The sequence below is a fragment of the Platalea leucorodia genome (genome assembly GCF_965183815.1).
Source record: "Platalea leucorodia genome assembly, contig: HAP1_HAP1_SCAFFOLD_66, whole genome shotgun sequence".
Taxonomy (NCBI): Eukaryota; Metazoa; Chordata; class Aves; order Pelecaniformes; family Threskiornithidae; genus Platalea; species Platalea leucorodia.
In genome coordinates this window covers 105,071-111,070 of record NW_028121447.1, presented here as the reverse complement: position 1 = coordinate 111,070, position 6,000 = coordinate 105,071, and positions in this window count along the sequence as shown.

Below are 6,000 nucleotides of genomic sequence, written 5' to 3'. Positions count from 1 at the left end.
GCGACAAGGAAAGTAAAGGGAGAAGGAGGATGGCAGAGAAAGAGAGACTTGAAGAGATGGGGGGACAGGGAGCAGAGCACAATAATAGAGATGAAGGGAGGCAGGGGGAAGCGAAAGAAATGACACCGAGGGGAAGGGGAGGGGGCAGGGAGGGCCTGGGACGCAGAAGAGGGGTGACATGACCCCAGGGGCCCAGGACTCCCTGCAGTTCCTGCTCTCTGCACTGCCAGGCAAATTTGAGAGTTCAGGCACTTCTCTCTCTGTCTGTCTGTCCTTGCCTCCCTTCCTCTTCTCTAGCTCCAGGTACTTGACTGTCCTCCAGGGAAGAGAACACCGGGGTGTCTTACAGCTCTTACAACATGAGGCTTCCCAGGTACACAGCCATGCACACGCACACGCACACGCACACGCACACACTACAGGGCCATGCTGCAATTTTCCTTACTTCCACAGGCCCTGCGGTGCCCGTGGGCAATCTGGTCTGCTGAGGCCTGCTCAGAGGGGTCCCTCCTCACCCGGAGAGGCTGGCTGTCTCTTGGCTGCAGCTGGAGGCAGCAGCTGGCTGCATCCCCTTCCTTTCATCCTCCAGCTGCTTCACCTTCTTCTGGTCTCTTCAGCTCCAGCTGCACCGGCTCCTCTCCAAGGCCAGTAAGCGTCCACCTGCCCCTTGTCGCCCACGTCGCCAGGAGAGCAAGGCCAGAGAGCCAGAGGCAGAGCCAGTGCGAGAGGGCCCGGCCCTCAGCTCAGCTGGGCCGCAGCCGGAGCAGAGTCGGCGCCTCGCAAGAGCGACATGGCCGCCCGGCAGCCCCGTGCCCAGCACTACAGCTCCCGGCATGCCCCGGGAACCAACATGGCCGCCCGGCAGCCCCGTGCCCAGCACTACAGCTCCCGGCATGCCCCGGGAACCAACATGGCCGCCCGGCAGCCCCATGCCCAGCACTACAGCTCCCGGCATGCCCCGGGAACCAACATGGCCGCCCGGCAGCCCCGTGCCCAGCACTACAGCTCCCGGCATGCCCCGGGAACCAACATGGCCGCCCGGCAGCCCCGTGCCCAGCACTACAGCTCCCGGCATGCCGCGGGGCGCCCCCTCCTGCTGCCTGACCCTGCGCGGCCACCGTCCCCCGCCCCGGCTGGGCCTCACCCCCCCGCAGCCCCATGGCCGCCTCCCCGGGGCTGCGCTGGCCCAGGCCCAGGCCCCGGAGCCCCGGTGGAGGAGGGAGGAGGAGGAGGAGAGAGGGACAGAGCAGGAGAGAGGGGTGGGACAGGGCGGTGGGGCGGCAGGAGAGGGACGGGAGACGGACAGAGGGACGAGAACGGGGGGAGCTGGGCAGGGAGTGGAGGAAGGAAGAATCCTGGTGAGGAGCTGGCCCAGGGATAGAGCGGGAAAGAGGTGGAGGGGAAGGGGAGAGTGGGGTGCAGGAAGAAAAGTAGCGCTAAGCAGCAGGACAGAGGGCCAGGGAGAGAAGCAGCAGGGCAGGGTGAGGAGGACAGAGGGACAGAGAGACAGAGGCAGGGTGAGGGGGGCAGAGAGACAGGAAAGGCAGCAGGAGAGCGGAGTGAGAGAGAAATGGGAGAGGGAGTGGGAGAGAGGGAGCGAGGGGAAAGGGTGAGAGGGGAAAGGAAGGGGAGGGGGAAAGGGAGAGGCAGGGACGGAGAGCGGGACACAGAGCGAGGGGAGGGCGGGAAACAATCCAGAGGGACGAGACACAGAGGGAGGCGGATGGGGAGAAGGAGGCGGAGGAGGAGAGAACAGCGATGGCCTCCAGGGTGGAGAGGGAGGAAGAACAAAAGGGGATGGGGAGCGGGACGGAGGCCAGAGAGAAGCAGAGGCAGTGGAGCAGGGGATGCAGTCAGGAAAGAGGGCACAGGCTGCAGGACAGGGAGGAACAATTAAGGGCGGGAAGCAGGAGCCGGTGACAGAAAGAAGAGAGGGAGAGGGAGTGGGAGAGAGAGATGTAGAGAAAGGAAAAAATAGCAGCAGGCTATAGGAGAGAGAGGGAGGAATTAGACGAGACAGACAGGGAGTAAGAGAGAGGAAAAAATGGTGACGGGCTAAAGACAGACAGGGAGAAATTAAAAAAGGGGGAGCGGGAGCCAGAGAGAGAGCCATGGGGAGAGAGCAAAAATAGGAGTGATGGGCAGCTGCCCCATTTCTTGCGCACTCCCCAGGACCTGCATTCCCGGGAGCCGCAAGACACGTGCTGCCTGCAACAGCCCTGACCTGGGCCCAGTCCTGCGCCCTCATATTGGTGACAATCATCACCTTGCAGGGTGGCCAGGGCTGGCGGAGAAGAGCCCAGCTGGAAGGGAAAATATCGCCCAGCGGTTTTTTTGTTTGTTTGCTTGTTGATTTTGCTTTTAAAAAAATACTACTGAAGCTCTAAATTCAACCTACAAGAAAAAATGACCCATGGGAAGGCACCAGCCACACGGAAGGACAAGGGTTTCCCCGAGGGTATGTGGGTTTTTGGTTTTTGCCTTTGAGTAAGAAACCTGCAGAGAGGCTGCTATCGTTAAGTTTAGTGACATTTTGTGAAGTCATGGACTGAGTATCGCGTGACTTGAAACATTGCTGAAAAAAATGGTGGGTGTTTGCCTGCGTGTTCTGGAGGCATCGGGTTTGAACATCTGCTCGTGGCGGTGACTTCATGCAGTCCTTAGCTCCTGTCTGAAGGCACAACGTGTGCTTAGGACAAGGTTCATCATCCATGATAGTGGACGTGAATCTGTATTTCAGATAGATTTCTTGACCATTTTGGATTGGGGGGGCGGGGGCAATTTCTTGTCAGACCTGGGATGAAAGTACCTGCTTTAACTTTTTGTGGCTGTTTGTGCATTCTTTGGCAATATCTACTTAAAAGTCTGCTTCAGCAGCAGCAGCAGAAGAAATCACTTGTGATTTCTGTGTCTGACTAAAAGAACTAACCTGCTCATACAGAGACCTGATGTGAGGAGCGGGATCGGGTACCACCTCTGACGGGTCGTGCTTTCCCTGGGCGTGGGGTGGTGGCTTGTGCGTGGCAGTGGTCTGTGCTGCTGGGTCCGCATCCGCGTTGGTTGCCAGATGCAAGGCAAAGGGCTTATCCTCGTTAACAATTACTTGTCTAATTTCAGAAATTGTCTACAGAGAGTTAAAAATGAAACTCTTCCTGATCGCTGTGCACTAGCAGAGAAGCAGCGAGGGGGTTTCAGGGCAGTGCCTGCGAAAGAGCCTTTAGGAGATCCTGTCCCTTGACTCTCAGGTGGGGCGATGAAGAGTTTGAGCAAGTCATGGGTGTTTTGGTGTTCACCAAAGCAGGTTTTTTGTCTTTTGTCGCTTATGTAGCTTTACGTTTCTTATGTAGGAGAGCTGTGAGGCTGGGAGGAAAGACTGTGGGTAGGAGGGAGCGTGCTTAGTTACATACCAAAGGAAGATAAAATAAATCTCTAAGTAAGGGTCAGTGTAAGTACTGAGAGTTTGGGCTGTTTAAATGTTGGCCTGAACTTTTACTGAAATGGATTTGCTTGCACTTCTCTTCTAGTTCTCGCGTGGGTACAGGAAAGAAGGCAGCAGAGGTGCACTCTAGCTGAAACCCCTTTTTATTGCCGGCCATAAAGGTGCCTCTTGGCTGGGGGCCTGAGAAGGACCCCGTGGTACAATTCTTGATTCCTTATACGCAATCTTAAGGCTACTCACATGTGCTTTTTTACAGTCTAAAAAACCTGTTGGCTTTGGCCGTGAGATCGCCTGTTACCATTCACTTTTGAGGATTTGTACGCACAAACCTCGTGCAAGCTCGCTTAATGCACATTTATTAGCTGAGTTTGCACTATTTTGTTGCAACTTTGCTGCTTTCAGCTGGTTTCTGTCTGGTTTCTTCTAACAATAGACCCACTTGTATAGGCGAGGTCACTGCCAGTCAAGCTCTCTTGCGCATCCTTCGAAGCCATCTTTACATAGGAGCTTTTTCTTACGCACCCCAGTCTGCTGGTCAGCTTTTTCGCCAGGGCTAGTTCAAAGCCTGCGCAAGAGGATGCAGCTGCTGCCTGACAAGTGTTCTTGATATCCCCCAGGAGCTCGATGGTGATTGATTATCTTCAATCTGGTTATGGCTTCCTGCAGAATAGCGAGTTAATCCATCTGCGAATATCCACATTGTCTTGGAGTCTGCAGGGCCTGATAAGCTCCATGCAGGAAGAAATCTGCAGCGTGATGGCTTATTGCAATAGGTTTTATGTAAGGGCTTCTGGAGAATCTGCCTCCCATGCTCGGTGGATGTGGTATACAACAAGGTTTTGGAAGGATTTGTGGAGTGATACCAATTCCCTTTAGGCCTAGGAACAGATCTATGGAACATTCCAGGCATAAGCCTCCCCTTTTTGTCCGTATGGTCATAAGATCTGAATTGTCCATGTCCCTCCATTCTATGAATTTTACGGCTTATTGGCATTCCCAGTTCCCAGCCCCTACAGAGTGAGTCAGCTTGTCCATAGGTTTGCTCTCCAAGCATACCCAGGGGTCTCCTTTCAGACCGGTGACAAACCCTTCTTGGCGGAAGGGTGCTGTGCTTCCTTTCTTCAGTGAAAATTCGTAACGTAGAGGCCTGTCCTTGTACCACTGAGAATTCAATGGGACGGGTACCCAGGAGAGTAGATTTGGGGTAGAGGATAGGCTTTTAGTGCCTATCCAACAGTCGGGCTTATTTGCCTCTGCTGCTGTCGTTTGGAGTGTGGCGATGGCCCAATTATGGAATGAATGCGTATAATCCATATTCCACCCCAGGCTTATAAGCAAGGCTACCATATTAAAGCCTAGGCTTCCAAATCACTGGTGACAGGAAAAACAAAGAGACACAAGTAGCAAAACTAAGCATCCCTTGGCTATAGAGGACAGCACTGAAATCAAAAGGGTTTCCTGACTCCAGAAACCCAAAAGGCATTTAGAGATCTAAACCAAGCCGTCGTGGAAGCTCCCTCGTTAGCCCCACCAGACTATAACAGGTCTTTTATATTATATTTACGTGAAGAGAAAGGAATAGCCAGTTGGGCCAGAACCGTCTGCAAGCTGTAGTATATTAGTCAGCAGAACGAGACCTGGTAAGGCAAGGCATGATGTCATGCGCTAGGGCTGTTGCAGCAGCAGCGGCGAGGACTGAGAAAGCAAGAAATATTGTCCTGGGGCAGCTCCTATCGCTCATGGTTCCTTCTTTGCTTTTTAGTCCTCCTCCCCAGAGTTCAGGCAACCGTGGACGTGCCACAGTGGGGAAGTACCTTGGTTGATGGCAAGAAATAGAAATGGTCGTGGGCTTCTTTGACTGAACTTCCCATAAATGCACCCAAATACACTCCGACACCCTGAGATGTCCCCTCCCTTCGCTGGCCCTGCGGCGCGGGCAGCCGAGCGCCAGCCGGCAAAGGCTGCTGCATCTCCCCCCAGCTGTCTTACCCTGGCTGGCTGCTGACAGGAGGGGACAGCAGGTGGTGACAGCCTGGGGGTGACAGGAGGGACACCGCAGGCCCAGGGGGCGACAGGACACCGCAGGCCCAGGGCTGTTGGGAGAGGCACCACAGGCCAGGGGCTGGCGGGAGGTGACGCTGGGTGGTGAAGGCCCAGGGGGTGACAGGGGGACACCGCAGGCCCAAAGCGGGGCAGGACAGCGGGCGGTGACAGGCTGGGGGGACAGCAGGGGCACCAGCGGCCACGTGAGGCGCGGGGCGGTGGGTGCGGTGTGCCGTTGTGCGTGCGCCATTATGTGTGCGCGGTGACACGCTGACGGCAGCCCCTGCGGTTGTTGGCCGGGAAACCCCTCGGCGGAACGCTGGGGCAGGGGCACCCGAGTTGCCATAGTGAGCGGTTGGGCCGAGGTGCGCTGCGTGCAGAGAGGGAGCGGAGGCTGAGCCGGGGCCGTGGGGGCCTCTCCCCGTCGTCCACTCGCCCACTTGGACTGCGAGGAGGAGCGGGCGGGAGCCGCCGCCGCAGCCCAGCTCCATCGCTGAGGGCTGTGGGCAGGGGCGTTG